Source organism: Amblyraja radiata, chromosome 1 (genome assembly GCF_010909765.2).
Source record: "Amblyraja radiata isolate CabotCenter1 chromosome 1, sAmbRad1.1.pri, whole genome shotgun sequence".
NCBI classification, from domain to species: Eukaryota; Metazoa; Chordata; class Chondrichthyes; order Rajiformes; family Rajidae; genus Amblyraja; species Amblyraja radiata.
In genome coordinates, this window is record NC_045956.1 from 53,656,405 (window position 1) to 53,677,407 (window position 21,003).

Consider the following 21,003-nt stretch of genomic DNA (forward strand, 5'->3'; position numbering starts at 1 on the left):
TGAAAAGCTTTGTTTTGCATGTTACCTATTCAGATCAGATATACTATACATAAATATATTTAAGTCAAGCTCAATTATAATAAATAGAGCAATCGAGATACAGCAATCTAGCATTGTAGCTCATCTGTTTCAGAGGGCAATCACAAATCTGCACATCTTTCGAGTGTGTGAGGAAACTGGGGCACCCTGAGGAAACCCATGCAGTCATGGAGAGAACATGTAAACTCCACGCAGACAGCACTCGAGATCAGGATCGAATCCGAATCCCTAGTGTTGGGAGACATCAACTTTACCAGCTGTACCACTGTACCGTCCTTATCAGAAACTTGTGCTTAAATATTTAGCCAGCGTATAATGGGAGGAATTATCTATCAGATGAGATATTTAATGGAGGTCTTACCTTGTCTTTTAAAATCTTGCAACATTACAGAAACACTAGTCTCCTAACCCACATTTAGTTGGTCACTCATCCATAAGATCCACACAGATCATTTTGTCCACATCGTATAGCTTGTGGCAGGAAGTTGGTGAGCATAAATTGGCAGCTGCCGTTGCTACCAAAGATGCAAGCTGCTTTAAAACACCCAAATATCGCACAATCTGCTATCAAAGTACAAAGCTTTTTACTTGATTAAACTTTCCCCAGAGGAAGGGCAAAAATGGATTGCACATTTTCAGCGATGCTAGTTAAAGATGATTGACTATTGGTTTTAAGCATCTCCCGCAGCTGCTAATGAGTGGAATCACAACTGAATAATTTAGGTTCAGGTTTATTTTTGTCACATATACCAAGGTTCAGTGAAAAACATTGTCTTACATACTATCCTAACACATCAGATGTACCATACATAAAAGATGGACGCAAAAAGCTGGAGTAACTTAGCGGGACAGGCAGCATCTCTGGAGAGAAAGAATGTGTGACGTTTTGGGTCGAGACCTTTTATTTCTCTACATCATTGTCTATATCTCTCATTTCCCTTATCCCTAACTAGTCTGAAAAAGGGTCTCAATCCGAAACGTCACCTATTTCTTCTCTCCAGAGATGCTGCCTGTCCTGCTGAGTTACTCCAGCTTTTTGTGTCTACCATACACAGATCGAGTTTAGTTTGCGTTCCGTTTATTGTCATGGGTACCGAGGTACAGTGGAAAGCTTTAGTTGCGTGCTAACCAGCCAGCGGAAAGACAATACATGATTACAATAACATTATTCATGTTATTCCCTTCATCATGTACTTGTACTCTGTGATACACTGTATCGCAATGTACAAATACATGATAAAGGGAATAACATGAATAATGTTTAGTGCAAGATAAATACTGTAAAGTCCGATTTAAGATAGTCTGAGGGTCTCCAATGAGGTAGATAATAGCTCAGGACTGCTCTCTAGTTGTTGGTAAAATGGTTCATTTGCTTGATACTGTTCATACATTCATATAACCAATTCAAACTCAACTACAATAAATAGAGCAAAGAGGAAGATACAAAGTTCAGAATATAGTTCTTAACATTGTAGTACATCAGTTCCTTAGATAAAGTCCAATGTGCTCAATAGGGTAGAGGTGAATCGGTCAGTTTCCTGACTTATGGAAGGACCATTCAGAAGCCCGACAATGGAGGGGATGAAGTTGTTCCTGAGTCTGGCAGTGCACACTTTCAAACTTCTGTATCTCTGCCAGATGAGAGAAGAAGGAATGACCGGGGTGGGACAAATCTTTGATTACATTGCCTGCTTTCCTGAGGCAGTGTGAAGTGCCTTGTTCAACATAGATGTAAACACTACTGAGAATAACACAATGGAATGTAGAGAGAATGTTTGAAGAGCTTTTACACAGTTTTTGCTTTACATATATTTTTCACTATGAATTATGTTTAATTTTGAAGTAAAAGAAACAGTAGATGGCAGTAGAAACACATTCCTTTTGCAGCTCAGTTTAATTGGATTATAACTTTGGGTGCCTCGGCTCAGTTTAGTTTATTGTCATAATGGGTAACATGCCAAACAAAGCTTTTCACTGTACCTCAGTACACATGACAACAGTAAACCTAAACCTCTGTATATTGGCCCTAGTGCGTAGGGAGTGGATGCAAAGGTGAAATTTGAGATACAGTGCAAAGCTTGGTTCTGTAGGCTATCCAGTCAAATCATATCATGAGTAGAATCATACAGAAGTAAAAGAGTGAATAATAGAAAGATTAACCGAGAACTTACCGTTTGAAGTTTGATCTTTATTTTATGAGAAGTTGAAGTGAGGGATTGCGAGAAGAGCCCGCCAGTCCGCATGCGTGTCAAACTTTAGAGCAGCTGTATGAAACCACAGAATAGTTGCTGACCTAAGCTATAGAAAGATTAACGAGTTTAGAACTACCGAATGGTCTTTATGAGAAGTAGGGTTGGGAGTGGAGGGCACGTATTCCCTCACTTCAACTTCTCATAAAATAAGATCAAACTTCAAATGGTAAGTTCTCGTTTAATCTTTCTATTTTATTTCGAAGTCACGTGAGTGACTACGTGAATACTTCAAAGCTCTGTGGTTTCATGTAGTAACCCAATCTGTGTGTGAAACACTTAAACAGATAAACCATTAGAAAAATCATGGGTTATTAATACCATGATGCTAACTTGCATAAATGGCCAATGTTCTTAACCGGACCATAGTCCCAATAGACTTTTGAGTTGGACAATAACTCATGCAACACTGTGCAGAATTCTATCTGCAAATACCCAGACATATTCAACCAAATGTTATAATTTATTAACACACACTATGTAAGCCTCTTGCTGTATGATGAAATGGAAAATATCCATTCTATTGGCTGCTAATGAGCCAGCAGCAATATCTTGAGACTATTGAATAACAATAAAGAAACTATCTTTCATCTCATGGGTACTAGCAAACACAGCGCACTTGTATACCTAATGACACCCCCAATCTCTGCTCTGGTGGGTATGCTGTCAACTCAAATGTACGCAATCCTGCCCATTTTGCTTATGAGATCATTTCCATAACAAGCTACACTAATGTCAGTTATGACCTAGAGACCAAGCCAGAGATTGAGTAAAGACTGTGTTCTTTGTGCTGAGATCAGTTGCTGAAAGCATAATCATCTTAAAATTACCGCTCCCATTAGGAATATAGTAGAAGAATATTTGCATAATAATTTACTGATATACATCGCACACTACAATGAGTGTAGGCTATTAGAGTGGTCAAATAAAAGACACCCTGCATAACGTTAGTGAACAGCGGGTGAATAACCAATCATTTATTGTCCCACTTATGGTACTATAGAGAATGACAAAGCAGCACAAGCAGTGTCAATTGTGCTATCACATAAATGCTTCTCTAGGCTCAAACTGAAAGCCACACAAACTTTGTTACTTCAGTTTAAAAGTAACTCACATATGTTGTTCACAAACTTCCCATACAATCGCGCAGAGCTAGCTGCCCTAGAAGACAGGCTGCCCCAGCCATCACCCGTGACTGAGTAAATGGGAGTTGCGCAGCCGCCTTACCATGGCGTGAATGAATAGGCAAAATTAGCACTATTAAATTTCATGTTGCCTCATTTTTAATATCACAAAAGGTATCTACTGATAAACCCTAAGTTTTATCAGCTGCAAATGTTGCATATTACCTAAAACTCGATGACACAATGCCCTTTAATCTGAGTAGGGCAGCATTGGCTTCCACCACTGGCTTTGTTATCAAAAACACCAGAATCTGTGCCTCATGTGTATATATATGGCAAAGTATGCAACTTCAAGATCGTTTCTCTGAATCAGTTAAATTGCTGAAAGCTAATCATCCATCTTAAACTGGGTAACTAGACACATGATCAGATTAGCCAAATGCTAACTTGATGCAGCCTGCACCATGTTTCAGAAATATACCCCTCTAGTCCTTTGCCAGACCACTCATCCTCGGATGAGATATCACTGATTCCACTCGGAACCCCTGTTCCTCTATTGACCATACAGACAGAATTTTTTTCTCTTGCCGCGAAAGATGCATTATCTAGTTATTCATTCATTTCGCTGATAACATATAATAGTAAGATTAAACGAGAACTTACCAGTTTGAAGTTTGATCTGTATTTTATGAGGAGTTACGATGAGGGTATTACGTGAAGAACCCACTCAGTGCGCAGGCGCGGCATACTTCCAAGCAGCGGTGTGGAATCACAGATAGACACAGTTATTTTGAAGTAAACATAGTAAAGATAAGGAGACATCAATTTATTAGTTTGATCCATATAATGAGGGTGGGAGTGGAGGGCACGTAATCCCTCATCGTAACTCCTCATAAAATACAGATCAAACTTCAAACTGGTAAGTTCTCGTTTAATCTTACTATTTTACTTCGGAGTCACGTGAGTGACTACGTGAAGATTTCAAAGCTCTGTGATTTCAAACCGTGTAACAGTTTCATTTCACTCACTGCCGAGTTCTTGAGGGAGGAAGTGTTATCGTAATGAACCAATGAGTCTATTTGTAGAAAAACACAATGGTATTTTTTAAACAATAACAACAAAGAATTAAGTTGCTCCCCTGGGCTTAAATTAAATATTTGCAGTTGGTAAATCTTTACTGCAAATAAACCAGGTTTTGCCAACGGCTTATTATAAAATTTCTGAACGGTCTTTTCCCTTCCCACCATCCTGCTGTAGCCAGGATGTGGTCTATAGGCATGTCCATTCTTTAGCCGTCGACATGGATGCTGCCCTGGTGGAATAAAATTTGTACATGTTAGTGTTTATCCCAGCTGTTTCTAGCACCTGCTTGAGCCATCTCGCAATGGTTTGGCTCGTACCCCACCATAAGGTTTTTGTGACTGACCCACAAGGCTTTTCATCTCCCTCGAATATTCTGGTTGTGTCTATGTAGGATAGTAGGTGGGTCATGGCACATAACCGTGGTTCTGGTGGGTAAGCCACGACTGGATTAGGTGTTCCTGGTCTGCTCTGTTTGACCAGTCGCTGGATAACGACAGATCTGGTCTGGAGCTGTGATCATGTTGTCCAGTCGCAATAGGTGTAGTGACTGGACCCTCTGAGCGGATACAAGTGCCATCAACATGAGCGTCTTTAGTGTAGCTTGCTCGAGGCCGGGGGATCTGGCTGGTGGCCATTCCCTGAGATATGTCAGGACCACACTGATATCCCAAATATGGGTATACCTGGGCATAGGGCTTGATATTGTAAATGCCCTTCATCAGTTTTACCACCAGTGGATGGGATCCCATCGCCTGTTGTCCTGGCGCTGGTTTGAGATAAGCAGAAAGAGCACTCTGCGATGTGTTGATGGCACTGTAGCTGATCCCTACATCGTGGTGTAGATAGGCCAGGAACTCCAGTATGTTGGTGGCTGTAGCTGTTGCGTATGTTGTCCCTGTTTCCTGGCAGTACTTCTCCCTTTTTTGATGCTGGTTAAGTACTGCCTCTTGGTGGATGTTCGAAGGGATGCCGACATGGTGGTGATGGTTTGTTTGGACAATCCCAGTTCCAGGTAAGGTCTGTTCAAACTTGTAACCCAGGCGTTTAATTTTCTCATGGCATGGGTGTTTAGCTTACCTGGTAGGTAAGTAGCTGATAGCCAAATATGTCTTTCGACACACCATTGCCAAATCATGTTGACCAATTTGTCGCATGATAATGATTTTATGCCACCCATATGGTTAATATAAGCCATCACCGTAGTATTTATCAATTTGTAACCGAACATGCAAGTGCTGCATATTAGATACATATGCTTTTAAACCATAAAAAGCGCCCAACATCTCTATATAGTTAATGCCCAATGTAAGTAGTAATGATGACTCTAGGTTAGTCCATCTACCACTTGTGCTGGATATGGAGTTAGTCGCTCCCCAGCCTTGAGCACTGGCATCTGTTTGAATAACTAAAGTAGGGTTAGTGATAAAGTTAGGGCTGAAACTATGCCAAACGTTTTCTGCCCACCACTGTACCTCTGATATTGCTTCAGCGGGTAAGTTCATGACACGATCATAGTGACCTGTATGTCGTTTTATTGCCCGTACCTTTGCTCTCTGTAAATTTTTTGATAGTGCAAAGGTCCGAATTGTGTAGCCGTAAATGCTGCTACCATTTCCCCAATTACTCTTGCTACTTGTCGAATAGTTGGTCGCTCGTTGACCATTAATTTGTTGCATGATTGTGCTAATTCAACCATTTTTGCCTTTGGCAAGGTAACAGTCATATGGACTGAGTTAATTGTGAAGCCCAGGTAGTCCATGATAGTGGATGGCTTCAACTTAGATTTATCTGGATGTAGGACGAACCCCAGAGTTTCGAGGAGCTGTTTTGTAGCTGATACTGCTGCCACAGCCAATTCCATCGTTTTCACTACTATCAGAATATCCTCCAGATATGCCATGACAATATGTTTTTGTTTTCTTAGTATTGCCATGGCTGGGTTCAATATTTTGGTGAATAATCTTGGGCTGAAGTTAGCCCATAGGGCAATGCTTTGTTCCATCCAGATAAATTTTAGGTATCTGCGATGATCCTTGTATATGGGTACTAGATAGTAAGGATCTTTAAGATAAATGCTTGCCATGAAGTGTCCTTTGGAATTCAGTTGTTTGGCAGTAACATATGTCTCCATTTTGAAATGTATATACTTAACAAATTTGTTTAGTGATGTTAAGTCAATGATGATGCGACAGCCACCATCTTTTTTGGTTTTAGTGAATATATTCGATACAAATTCCAAAGGTTTATGTTTGGTCTTTTCGACGACCCCCTTTGGTTAAGTCTCATCAGTTCAGCTTGTCCCTCACGTTTCTCTTTGACGGAGGGAGAAATACCCTTTGGGGCCATTGTTGAACTGGCGGCGTTTTTTCTGACATGAATTGTATTTTATATCCACTAATGCTGTTGAGTATATACTTGTCACTCGTGACCATACCCCATGCTTCTTTAAACAAGTGTAATCTCCCCCTTGTTAATAAAGCACCCTTATTCTCTATATGCTGGTAGGGACCAGACCCACCTACCTCCATGGTTATTGGCGATTCTGTTTCTTCATTTTCCTGAAGATTTTGTTCTGACGTGCTGGCGATGTTGGGGGGAGGCGCATTTTCCAGAGGGTCCTCTGCGGACCCTGATCTAAAAAGATCTTTGGGGATAATGTGCAGACCCCAAGCGTTCACCAGTCCCATATTGCGGACGTCGACTGGTGGATGCCGTGGGGTGCTGCCGCTTGGGTATCGGAGGTCTTGGTTTGCTCGTCCCGGGGCCTGCCCTCATTAGGCCGAAGGTTTTTGATGCTTCCTGCATCTCCTTCAGATTTTTATTGAAATCTTTCCCAAATAGCAGCGCGTCCATCTCCGCAGCTAGGGCTTTACACAAGCCAGCAAATTTGGGATTGAGGGCAGGTCTTATGTTTCCCTCCGGAGATTGTTGATCTCAAATTGTGTGGTACACATTAATGCCAGCACATCCTGCTGGCAGGTATCCATCTCCGTGGTCTCCACGGAACGAGCAAAGGCTGTGATGGCCGACGTCAGGAGCCTTAGGATCCGCTGTAGCTTGTGTTCTTACATAGAAACATAGAAACATAGAAAGTAGGTGCGAGAGTAGACCACCAGGTCCGTCGAGCCCGCACCACCATTCGCTCATGGCTGAACACTAAACAGACACACTTACCCACAAACAGTAGACACAAGACACAGAACACAAGACACTACCCTCCCCTTTATACCGCTATCACCCCTCTCCACCCCAAGAACCTCGTGATCTCCTGGGGGAGGCAAAAAACCGGATAAAAACCCAGGTCCAATTCGGGAAAAAAATCCGGGAAATTCCTCTCCGACCCCAATCCAGGCGATCGACACTTGTCCAGGAGATCACTCAGGTCTTACTATACTAACCATACCTAGGTCCATATCCCTGCCCTCTCCCCGTAGCCCCTTATCCCCTTGGCAGCTAAAAAACCATCTATTTTAGTCTTAAATATATTTAAAGTTTCTGCTTCCACTGCTCCCTGGGGCAGTGAATTCCATAAATTAACCATCCTCTGGGTGAAGAAGTTCTTCCTCATCTCAGTTTTAAAAGAGCCCCCCCTTATTCTGCAACTATGTCCCCTAGTTCTAGTTTCCCCGATCATTGGGAACATCCTCGGTGCATCCACCCGATCAAGGCCCCTCACGATCTTATATGTTTCAATGAGATCGCCTCTCATTCTTCTAAACTCCAAAGAGTAGAGTTCCAGCCTACTTAACCTTTCCTCATATGTCAATCCCCTCATTGCAGGAATTAATCTTGTAAACCTTCGCTGCACTGCCTCCAGGGCTAGTACATCCTTTCTTAAGTATGGACCCCAGAACTGTACACAGTATTCCAAATGTGGTCTCACTAATACTGTGTACAGCTGCAGCAAGACCTCCGTGTTTTTATACTCAATCCCCCTAGCAATAAAGGCCAAAACTCCATTGGCCTTCCTGATTGCTTGCTGCACCTGCATACTAACTTTTAGTGATTCATGTACTAATACCCCTAGATCCCTTTGCGTTGCATTACAACGCAGCTCCTCCTCATTTAGAAAATAACTTGCCCTATCATTTTTTTTCCCAAAGTGAATGACTTCACATTTATTAGTATTAAATTTCATCTGCCAAGTTGTTGCCCACTCACCTAGCTTATCTATATCCTTTTGCAGACTCTTCCTATCCTCCTCATCCCCTACTTTTCCTCCCATTTTTGTATCGTCCGCAAATTTTGATATATTACACTTGGTTCCCTCCTCCAAATCATTTATATAAATTGTGAACAACTGGGGTCCCAGCACCGACCCTTGCGGAACCCCGCTAGTTACCGGTTGCCATCCCGAGTATGAACCATTTATCCCCACTCTCTGCTTCCTATTTGTTAGCCAATCCTCTACCCATGCTAATATATTACCCCCAATCCCATAATTTTTTATTTTTAGCAATAGTCTCTTATGTGGCACCTTGTCAAAAGCCTTTTGGAAGTCCAAGTATACCACATCCACCGGTTCCCCTTTATCCACCCGGGTTGTTACTTCCTCAAAGAATTCGAGCAGATTCGTTAAACAGGACTTCCCCTTCACAAAACCATGCTGGTTCTGTCCGATGAAGTCATGTTTATCCAAGTGCCCCGTTAGTGTTTCTTTAATAATTGTCTCTAACATTTTACCCACCACCGATGTTAGACTAACCGGTCTATAGTTACCCGCCTTCTGTTTACTTCCTTTTTTAAATATAGGTGTTACATTGGCCATTTTCCAATCCACTGGGACCGTTCCTGCCTCCAGGGAGTTTTGGAAAATTATCACCAATGCATCCACAATCCCCACCGCTATCTCCCTCAAGACCCTTGGATGTAATCCATCAGGCCCAGGGGATTTATCCTCCTTCAGTCTCATTAATTTCCCTAATACCACCTCCTTGGTGATCTTAATAGTATTTAGCTCCTCCATTCCTACCGCCCCCTGTTTATCCAGCGTTGGAATATTTTTTGTGTCTTCTATGGTGAAGACTGATACAAAATACTCGTTTAATGCCTTTGCCATTTCCATGTTCCCCACCAACAACTCTCCAGTCTCACCCTCCAATGGACCAACGTTCACCTTAGCCACCCTTTTTCTTTTTATATAGCTATAAAAACTCTTACTATTAGTTTTTATGTTGTTCGCTAAATTCCTTTCATAGTCTATTTTCCCCGTCTTAATTAATCTCTTAGTTATTTTTTGCTGACCTTTAAATGCTTCCCAATCCTCTACCCTCCCACTATCTCTGGCTACCTTATATGCCCTTGCCTTCAGCCGAATACTATCCTTTATAGTTTTACTGAGCCATGGCTGACTGTTCTTACCCTTACCCCTTTTTTTCTTCATAGGAATAAATTTTTCTTGAAGGTTATACAGTATACCCTTAAACGTACACCACTGCTCATGTACCGTCTTATTCTTGAGTCTGCTATCCCAGTCAACTTTGATCAGCTCAGTCCTCATACCTTCATAATCCCCCTTATTTAGACTAAGCACCCTAGCCTGAGTTTCAACCTGCTCCCCTTCTATTTGAATATGGAATTCGACCATATTGTGGTCACTTGTTCCCAACGAGTCCCTAACTATGACATTTTTAATTAATCCTGCTTCATTACACAGGACCAGATCCAAGATTGCCTCCCCCCTTGTCGGTTCTGTGACATACTGTTCTAGGAACCCGTCTCTAATACATTCTATAAACTCTTCCTCTAGTCTACCCTGCCCAGTTTGGTTTGCCCAATTAATATGAAAATTGAAGTCCCCCATGATTACAGCAGTTCCCTTTTTACATGCTTCAACTATTTGCAGATTTATGTTCTGACTAACAGCGTCACAGCTATTTGGAGGTCTATAAATTACACCCACTAGTGTTTTTTTTCCCCTTATTATTCTCTATCTGTACCCAAGCTGTTTCACTATCCTGATCCTTCAACGCAATATCCTTCCTCTCTATTGCCGTTATTCCCTCCCTTATTAAAAGGGCCACCCCTCCTCCCTTTCTTTCCTGTCTATCTTTCCTAATTGTCGAGTACCCCTCTATATTTAACTCCCAGTCCTGATCCCCTTGCAGCCATGTCTCCGTAATGGCCACGATATCATAACTATATATACTTAATTGCACCGTTAATTCATTTATCTTATTACGAATACTCCGTGCATTTAGATAAAGCACTTTCAGATGATTTTTACTACCCTTCCTTTCCGTTTTTGCCCCTTTTACATCTAGAGCTTTATCTTCACACATTCTGTCTCCTGTCACATTTTGACTTTCCGCTTCCCCACTGATACCCTGCTCTATTTCCTCTACCCCTGCCGTTATTACCCCCCTTGATACCTCCCCCCCGCTACTTAGTTTAAAGACCTCTCTACTGCCCTAGTTATATGATTTGCCAGGACCCCAGTCCCAGCACCGTTCAGGTGAAGTCCGTCCTTACAGAACAGATCCCCCCTGTCCCAGTACTGGTGCCAGTGGCCCAAGAAACCAAACCCATTATTCCCACACCAGTCTTTGAGCCACGCATTTAGCTTTCTAATTTTACGTACCCTCGCCGATTTGGCCCGTGGCTCAGGTAGCAATCCGGAGATCAGTACCCTCGAGGTTCTGCTTTTTAATTTATTCCCTAACTGCTCAAACTCCTTCAGCAGATCCTCCTTCCTCGTCCTTCCTATGTCATTGGTCCCCACATGGACCACGACCACTGGATCCTCCCCCTCCCACTGCAAATTTCTCTCCAGCATCGCAGAGATATCCTTAACCCTAGCACCGGGTAGGCAACACAGCCTTCGGGACATGTTCTGCTGGCCGCAGAGAACCTTATCTACCCCCCGAATAATACTATCCCCTATCACTACGGCATTTCTTCTAACTCCCCCCTCTTGAATGGCCTCCTGATTCTTGGGTCCGGTGTGTGACCCACATGCCCCCAGATTTGGCTGTTGACACTTTTTACTTTGAGGGCCTCACCGTTTTCTGGTGCTGTGTTGTTTCAGCACCTCAGCGAGCACCTTTTCCAGTAATGGTTGATGCTGGCCGCCATTCTTGGTTCCAGCGGTGCTCCAGCCCGTGGGGTTGCTACAAGCGGTCCATCACACCCAACAGCTCTTCATGTTCCTGCACCCCTGGCATACTCCCGAATTCGTCCGCCTGCCCCTGTTCCAGACCAGCCCAGCCCTGGTCACCAATGCTAGCCTCCAGTAATGAGGGAGCAGAGGGCAGTGCATGAAATACTGTGGAGGGGGTGCCTGACCTCCCTCCGCGAGAGCGCTCTTTCTGCGCATCTCGCTGGAGCTGCTCCAATTGCTGTTGGATGCAGCTCAGGCGGCTGTCTCTCCTCCATTTAGGTGGAGACATGTCCCCGTCCGATGAATCGGATGCCACCGGCCGGATGCCTGTTCGGATGGCTAGACATCCAGCCCGCAGTTCAGGCACTAGCAGGACTGGGCTCGGCACGGTGATGGGGATAGCGGAGCGCCCGGTAATTGTTCCTACCACCTTCTTCTGGAGCTTTTGTGCCTTGTAGTAGCGAGAGCGCCCCTCAAGCAGCGCGTCTCGCAGGCACCTGCTCCGTGAGCCGCTCCAGCGGCTCAGGCGGCTCTCTCTCCCCCCGTGCGGGTGGAGAGACGTCCCGTCCGACATCGGGAACACCTGCCGGATGCCTCTCGAGTGGCTATGCATCCAGCCCGCTGCTCAGGTACTAGCGGGCTGGCCTCGGCACGGTGTCGGGGAATTACGGAACAACGGGTCGCTCCTACCGCCTGTTGCTGCCCCTCTCCCCGACGGGAAACCGTTCCTCCTTGAACGGGGGACAGTTTTGTTCCAGAGCCTTTTTCTCTGCCTGTAAAAAACACAAGCAGAAAAAGGCTCACCTGTAAAAGAAAACCCGACCTCAGGATACTCACCTGACGGTCCGGTTCATTCTGTAACGGGAGAGCCTAACTCCCGTGGCAGGCCGCTGTTGCACTGCTGGCGTAATGCCGCGCCTGCGCACTGAGCGGGTTCTTCACGTAGTCACTCACGTGACTCCGAAGTAAAATCAGAACCTTATGACTAGAGCTGAAAACACAGTCTCCCTTTGATGTGGAAATACGAGTTCCCTGTCAACTCTTGACTAAGAGTCACCATGAATACTCAGCATTTTTCCTCCGAGTGGAAATTAGTATAATGTAAGCCTGAATCAGGAATTGCCTCGCAGTCCTTTGACTGAAACCACTTGTCTGAGTCGCCAGAGTGCACAACACAATCTCTTCGACCCACCACTCAATCAGGAATACTGGTATTGAGAGCCGACAGATTATTTATAAATACATTGTTGATTCACAACATGAACCCGCAGATCAGATAAAACATTTTTTTTATGCCAGATCAGCTTCCTGATGGTAACTACCTATCCCAGAGAGGATGGCAATGATGATTCCAATGAACCAGCAACTCTACTAACTGAGGAGAAAATAAACCATGTGTTGAGGAAGACTTCAACTACTTCATTCTACTGAGCAGTCTGATAACCTCAATCACAGATGATGAGGCAGTACTTCCCTGGCCAATACCCCTGAACCAGGGTAACCAAACTGTTCCTTCTTGGAAATTACAGAGGTTACTATGCAAGGCACCCTGCCAATTTCTCTACATCAACCTGATCTATCCCAGAGACAGTGAAAACCACTAGACAGCCCATGCTGCCAGTAAACCCAAACTTGGGCCACAGACTGCTCCATTTCGGAGTTTACGGAGGTTAATAACGAGACCTTACTTGCCAGCGTCTCTGACCCCGGCCGATTTGATTGTTGGAGCTTCAGCGAGGTTCCATTTGCAGACCCTGTCTGTCATGCTTGTCATTTCTTTTAGATAGCTGATGCCGCTGGCCGACTCCTCTTGCAGTGGCTTGTCCATTCCCGAGGGAACAGCAAATTTAGAGGCAAGAGCAGGCAGCTCTTCCTTATGTGACACTCGCACATCATGCATTAAAGCATGGGATTCAGGCACATAGTCATGTTCGGAGTCGGTTCCATACTGATCTCTGACACTCTCTTAGAGTGGGAGAAATAGTGCACCCCGAACCAGACGTTGCCACATGCGTATGCCTTGGATTGCCTGTGCATGCTTCCGTTATACGGAGCATATTATTTGGCACCATCTCCACCACTTCTTTCATCCGAGTGGGAGGAATATTGCAACCCTGAACCAGGAGCTGACTCAGGCATATGTGCATATACTTGGCACCATCTCCACCACTTCTTTCATCCGAGTGGGAGGAATATTGCAACCCTGAACCAGGAGCTGCCTCAGGCATATGTGCATATACTTTGGCACCATCTCCACCACTCCTTTCATCAGAGTGGGAGGAATATTGCAACCCTGAACCAGGAGCTGCTGCCTGACATGCCTTTGTAACACAGAGCATTTCTCATGCCACCATCTGATTCATCAGATGTTCTAATTGAGACAAACGCCCAATCACATCTGCCATAGATGTGGGGACAGAATCCCCTTGACCCAAATCGTCCGACAGGACTTGTCCCACAGACTTGGCTTTGACTTTGCCCCGACTCGGGGTTGTCAAGCTTCTCCCTCTAGGAGCCGAACCGGGACTAGCTGTGCAGATCGGTGCTCTGTCGGTATCATCATTATACTTACCAGACAGGTTGCACCTGCTAGTGACTCCGAGTCCTTGCTCCCTTCTGGAGCCCCAACGGTGTATTTCAGGGAAGGACTGGAGCGTCTCTGGCCCCCATATGACTCGGATGAGCCGGCATTATAATCGCAGTCACCTCTTCCCGATAGTCCGCTAGACAGAGTGGGAGAAATACTGCAACCCTGCACTAGGTATAGCTCCACAGGTGTGTGACAGACACAGCTGAAAAAAGGCTTCCCAAGCCAGGAGCTCTTTTCTGGAGCCTCAATGGAGTTCCTCCGAACAGCCACCCGCTCCAGTGGAGCCCCATTCTGTCGAAAAGTCAAATTTTTCTACACTATATGGTGTATGATAATAAATGTCCTATCTGCTGCGATAGTCACAAACGTGACCGAACAACAACTGCTATTAAAAAACTGCCAGCTCTATTTTTAACTACCTTAACCAGTTCTTCAGATTTTGACTTAAATTAAAGAACTATGTGTAATATATCAAAATGCCCCTACGAATAGAGCACACACTATATGCTGATACCAGCGTATGCTGCCTCAGCAGCATTTCTATGTTAAAAATTTATATAGGCGCTATGGCAACGCTGGCCACGGCTAACACCGGTCGCTGTTAACTTAGCAGCGATACGAAATGTAGCCGTGGCTATATTTAACCGTCTGCTGCTAATTTTAGCAGCGAGCTCCCAAGCCGCGCCGGCAGCCCAAACTCCTAAAGGAGTTCCAAGGTGGCTTAAAATCCGGCCGGCAATAATGAAACCGAGCTCCTATGGAGCTTCCACGGCGGCATCCAAAAATCGGCCGCAAGAACGGCCGCCTCCATCAGCTACTCCAGGCCCGCTGTCCGCAGCGTGACTTCGAAATAAAATTAGTGGATAATAGTAGATCCTCTTCTGGGACAGTCCTCTTTGAGTCCCCTTTGCGGGCGGCATAGTGATGCAGCTGGCAGAGCTGCTGCCTCACAGCGCAAGTGAGCCCGGGTTGATCCTGACCTGGGGTGCTGTCTGTGGAGTTTGCAGATTATTGCTGTGACAGCGTGGGCTTCCTCCAGGTGCTCCGGTTTCCTCCTGCATCCCAAAGACTGTGGTACCATCTTGCAAACTTAAAGTCTCATGCCTGAAAATATCGTCCAATCTTGGCCTAAGGAGGTAGGCATTTCTTAATTTCATACTTTGAGGCTTGGTGCCTTGGTGTCACTGAGTGAGTGCGGCGATATTGATTATGAACGACACTTCACCAAGGAAGGCGTAGACACAAGGAACTGCAGCTGCTGGTTTACAAAAAAGATACAAAGTGCTGAGATAACTCAGAGGGTTAAGGGCCTGTCCCACTTGGGCGTCATTTGTGCGTCACGCAGGTTGCGTGCGAAGATTTTGTGAATCCTAAAATCCTGGGACACCGCGCGCGACCGCATGTCACTGCCTACGTCACCACGCACCATGCACCACACACCATGCACGCGTAATGCATGCCTTGCGCGCATCATGTGCGCGTCACGACGCGAGTGTCATGTATCGTGGCGTGTAAATGATGTCGCGTAAATGACGCGCAAATGACGCCAAAGTGGGACAGGCCCTTAAGGCAGCATCTCTGTAGAACATGGATAGATGACATTTTGGGTCGATTAATCTGAAGAAGGGTCCCAACCCGAAACATCACCTATCCATGTTCTCCAGAGGTGATGGTTACCCTCTGAGTTATTCCAGCAATTTGTGTCTTTTTCCATAAACCAACATATGTAGTTCCTTGTATCTACATTCATCATAACTCCCCGCTTTGTACTCTGTGTGTGCCTTCATAAACCCCAGGAACCCATAGCTTTAGTAACCACACACTCCTCACATCCTTCCCCTTCCAAGGATTAACGCACTGTTGGTGAATGGTGGAGCAGAGTTTAGTGGCGGCACAAAAGCTTCTTCTTCTGCTTTTATTACATATAAATCATTTCTCTGGCATCAATCAGCCAGAAAAAAAAATCAAAGCTTTGGCCTTGAAGCTGAATCTCATGGAACTGTCAACGTTATGCAACTAAAAAGAAAACCTTTTCCAGTGTGAAACGTGACACCATGAGCTACATTCTGCACTCTGTATCTTTCCCCTCACTCTACCTATTGTACTTGAGTTTGGCCTTGGTTGGATTTATATTGAATATTTCTATTTGATTGGACAGCATGCAAAGCAAAGCTTTTCACTGTCATTTTGTGCATGTGACAATAATAAACCTAAACCTAAACCAGCATCTTCTGGGCCATTTTGTATAACTTTAGAACTTCCATCGGGTTTATATGTCTGATGTCCAATGTTGGATGCACATTCTCGTATTGGCTGCGTTTAGAATGGGATTCAGCTCCACTAACCATTCTTCAGCATAGAACAAAGAGCTTGAGTTTGGAACCTTGCACTGGAACAGGCACTGGAACGGCCCAAAATACCTGTGCCGAACATGATGCCGAGTTAAACTCCTCTGCCTGCATGTGATCCATATCCTTCCATTCTTGCCATAGAGGGAGTACAGAGAAGGTTCACCAGACTGATTCCTGGGATGGCAGGACTTTCATATGAAGAAAGACTGGATAGACTCGGCTTGTACTCGCTAGAATTTAGAAGATTGAGGGGAGATCTTATAGAAACGTACAAAATTCCTAAGGGGTTGGACAGGCTAGATGCAGGAAGATTGTTCCCGATGTGGGGGAAGTCCAGAACAAGGGGTCACAGTTTAAGGATAAGGGGGAAATCTTTTAGGACCGAGATGAGGAAAACATTTTTCACACAGAGAGTGGTGGATCTCTGGAATTCTCTGCCACAGAAGGTAGTTGTGGCCAGTTCATTGGCTATATTTAAGAGGGAGTTAGATGTGGCCCTTGTGGCTAAAGGGATCAGGGGGTATGGAGAGAAGGCAGGTACAGGATACTGAGTTGGATGATCAGCCATGATCATATTGAATGGCAGTGCAGGCTCGAAGGGCCGAATGGCCTACTACTGCACCTATTTTCTATGTTTCTATGTTCTATTCCCTATATATCCACACACCTGTCAAAACTCTTCTCAAACGCCACTATCATATCTGCCTCCACCACCACCCCTGGCAGCGTGTTCCACTCACCCACCACTCTCTGTGTAAAAAAACTTGCCCTGCACATCTCCTTTAAACTTGGCCCCACTTACCTTGAAGCGATGTTCTCTGGTCTTTGACATTTCCACCCTGGGAAAAGCTCTAAAACGAGTTTGAAATGAGGTACTAAATAAGTACTTTGCATCTGTTTTCACCATGGAGAAGTACATGGAGGACAGTTCGATCAGTGTGGAGAATACTAAAAAGCAACTGGGAGCACATTGCACTGGACAGGCGCTCCTGGAGGAAATCCGTGCAGGAAGGAGCTGCACTTCACGAAATGGAACTACGCCGTGTCACAGAGACAAAGCGACAGCACTGTTAGGAGAGAGAGAAGGGGGCTCGACGACTACCAACCACCGTCAGTCTCCAATGCCCACATTGCACCAAGGTGTGTGGATCGCGGATCGGCCTCTGCAGACATCTGCAGACCCACAAGTAGACGACCCTATGGAGAGGAGAGGACAGTCATACTCGTTTTGAGTGACCGCCGATGATGATGAAAATGCAGGGGCAATTTGAGACTAAGAAGGAGGAGGTGTTGGGGCTCTTAGAGAAAAGCAAGTGAGGATATTGTGGGAGCCTTGAGGAAGATCTTTGCATCTTCTCTAGCCACAGGTGAGGTCCCGGAGGACTGACGAGTGGCTAATATTGTAGCTTTAAGGGAAGTAGAGGGAATGCAGAGAAATATAGGCCGGTGAGCCTCATGTCAGCAAAAATGGTCGGAAAATGGAAGATGGAGTTTAATCCGAGCATGTGTGAGCACTTTGGAGGTCAAATGTTAGTAGAAAATATAAGGGGAAAATATACAATTAAGAGCATGACCCTTAACAGCATTGATGTAAAAAGGGCTCTTGGGGTCCGTCCATAACTGCCCGAAAGTGGCAATACTGGTAGATAGAGTGGTAAAAAATGCATATGGCATGTTTACTTTCATAGGTCAGGGTATTAAGTATAAGAGTCAGGAAGTAATAATGCAGCTTTATAAGACTTTGGTTAGGCCGCATTTGGCGTGTTGCATGCAGTTCTGGTTACTCCATTACAGGAAGTATGTGGAGGCGTTGGAAAGCGTGCAGATGAGGTTTACCAGAATTATGCCTGGATTCTGCGTTATTATCTACGGGGAGAGATTGGACAGATTGCATTGCTTTCTCTGGTGTATCAGAGGTTGAGAGGAGACCTGATAGAAGTAGATAAAATTATGAGATGCATAGATAGGGTAAACAGTCAGTACTTTTTTCCCAGGATAGAAACATTAAATACCAGAGGGCATACCTATGAGGTGAGAGGGGCAAAGTTTATAGGAGATGTGCGGGGCACGTTTTTAACGCTTTTTTAGAGGGTGGTGAGTGCCTGGAACGTGATTCCGGGTTTGGTGGTTGAGGCAGATATGATAATAATATTTTGGATAGGCACGTAGATATGCAGGGAATGGAGGGATATTGATTATGTGCAGGTAGATACTCTAAGAGATGGCCTTGGCGTTAAGTTTGGCACAGATATTGTGAGTCCTGTTCTTGCTGTACTTTTCTATGTTCTATGGTTCTGACTGTATACCCTATCTGTGCCTCTCATAATTTTATATATTTTAATCAGGTCTCTTCTCAACCTCTGATGCTCCGGAGAAAACAATCCAACTGCTCCTTATGGCCATTACTCTGTAATTCAGCAGCATTCTGGTAAACCTTTCCTGCACCCTTTCCATAGTCCCCACATCCTTCTTGTTGTGGGGCGACCAGAACTGCACACAATACTCCAAATGCGGCCGGAACAAAAATTTCTAAATGTGGAGCTGCTCAAACACAAGCATGAAAACAAGACATTATCTTTTAAATTTCTAGCAGGTTGTTCTGCCTGACTAATGACAATGGAATTCCTTTCAAAGGTCCAATGAAGATTTGCTGGGGCATGCTGGTCAGTATTACTGACACAATTTTGTTGCCAATCTACTCAACCTTAAGTTTTCTTTAGAGAAGAGAACGCCTCCCAGGAGGCGGTGGAGAAGCTTGGCGCCGAAGCCTGCCTGGGTCCACCGGGGAGAGGAACAACGGAGGACCTAGCGTGGGAAGACCGCCATAAAGGGGGGGGAGGGGGGGGGAGGTGGAAGGAGAACAAAGGTGGACCTGGCACGGGATGCTTTGTAACTTTGTTGGCGCCCATTATATGGTGATTATTTGCATACCTTGGGTATGCTGGCAAGGAATTTCACCGTGAGTTTTTCACACACAGAGTTGTGAAAACTGTGGAATTCTCTGCCTCAGAGGGCCGGTTCTCTGGATATTTTCAAGAGAGAGCTTGATAGGGCTCTTAAAGATAGCAGAGTCAGGGTATATGGGGAGAAGGCAGGAACGGGGTACTGATTGTGGATGAGCAGCCGTGATCACATTGAATGGCTCTAAGGGCCGAATGGCCTACTCCTGCACCTACTGTCTGTTGTCTATTGTCTATTGTCACATGTGACAATAAAGTATTAATTCAAAAGTTATGAAAGATGGGTCTGAAGAAGGGTCCCAACCAGAAATGTCACCCATCCTTCTCTCCAGAGATACGACAGCACTTTGTGTCTATTTAAAAGTTGTAAAAACTTTCCTTTCTTTGATCTTTGAGTCTGATCTTTGGTGAATTCAGGGCAACGACAAATGGTATTAAAAAGGAAGATCTTCTATTTACACAGGGATTTCACAACCTCAGATTTTTGACACGAAATGTCGTGTACCCAGATTGCTGGATAGCTGGAGTGCTGGAGTAAATTCAGGCAGCACTTCTGGAGAAAAAGGATGGGTGACGTTTTGGGTCAGAACCCTTCATCAGACTGAAAGTGAATACACTAATGTGGGTATATATTTTGAACAAGAATGCAACTTATTTCTTTAAATGCTTTTAGTGGGTTAATATGTTGCTCTAGATTGCCCCTAAAGGACACATAGTAATCAGCAGGCTAGCCAGCAACTCTGGAGGATATGGATACGTGACATTTCGGGTCAGGACCTTTCTTCAGACGTTCTGATCATGTTCTCCAGTGATGCAGACTGATCCGCTGAGTTACTCCAGCAGTTACTCCAGCAGTCAAATTTTGTGTAAACCTGCATTTGCAGTTCCTTGTTTCTATGAATTACAACTAGTTTGTAGGTGGGTGATAGAATCTGTGAAAGAAGAAAAATCTATAAAATATTATTATATTTATTTGTGTGTATGGCATTCATGGGCCTATTGTACTGCTGCAAGTCAGAATTTCATTGTTCTGTTGTCGGTACATATGACAATAAGCGAGCTTGGTATTCTGACTGCACATGCCCAGGTCAAAAGTCACTATGCATAAACATTGCTGGAAAGCAGTGGAGCTGTGTACATATACACCTTCATTTCTTCCGTTTTTTCCAGGTTTGATTCTTCTAGGTAGGAAACTACTGCTTTCAAACTAGGAATTAGTTGTATTTATTATTCCTTTGTTAAAAGCTAAGATTATTTTGTCGTGTTTATTGCTTTATGCTTTGGTGAGTGAGCGAGGTCGTGCTCGTTCGTGGTTGGGGTCGGGCCCAGTTCTCCGGTGCTGTGGGTGCTGTTGATTTGCTGCTGGGCCGTCCCCGTCCCCGTCCCCGTCCCCTCCCGGGTGTCCTGCTCCTGTCCGGGGGCGGCCAGAAGCGGCCGGAGGTGTTGGGCCAGACTTGAAGCCGGCGCGGGGAGGAGGCAGCTGAGTTGCTGCAGCTCTTTGTGTGTAT

At 44.8% G+C, this 21,003-nt stretch overlaps 1 long non-coding RNA gene across 1 annotated transcript in view; it reads left to right on the plus strand.

The window, feature by feature from the left end:
- The first annotated feature begins 20,551 nt into the window (after positions 1-20,551).
- LOC116973850 overlaps positions 20,552-21,003 on the plus strand; it is a 57,662-nt gene continuing 57,210 nt past the window's right edge. Inside the window, exon 1 of the long non-coding RNA XR_004412155.1 lies at positions 20,552-20,680. This is a non-coding gene — a long non-coding RNA (uncharacterized LOC116973850). The remainder of the gene's footprint in view (positions 20,681-21,003) is intronic.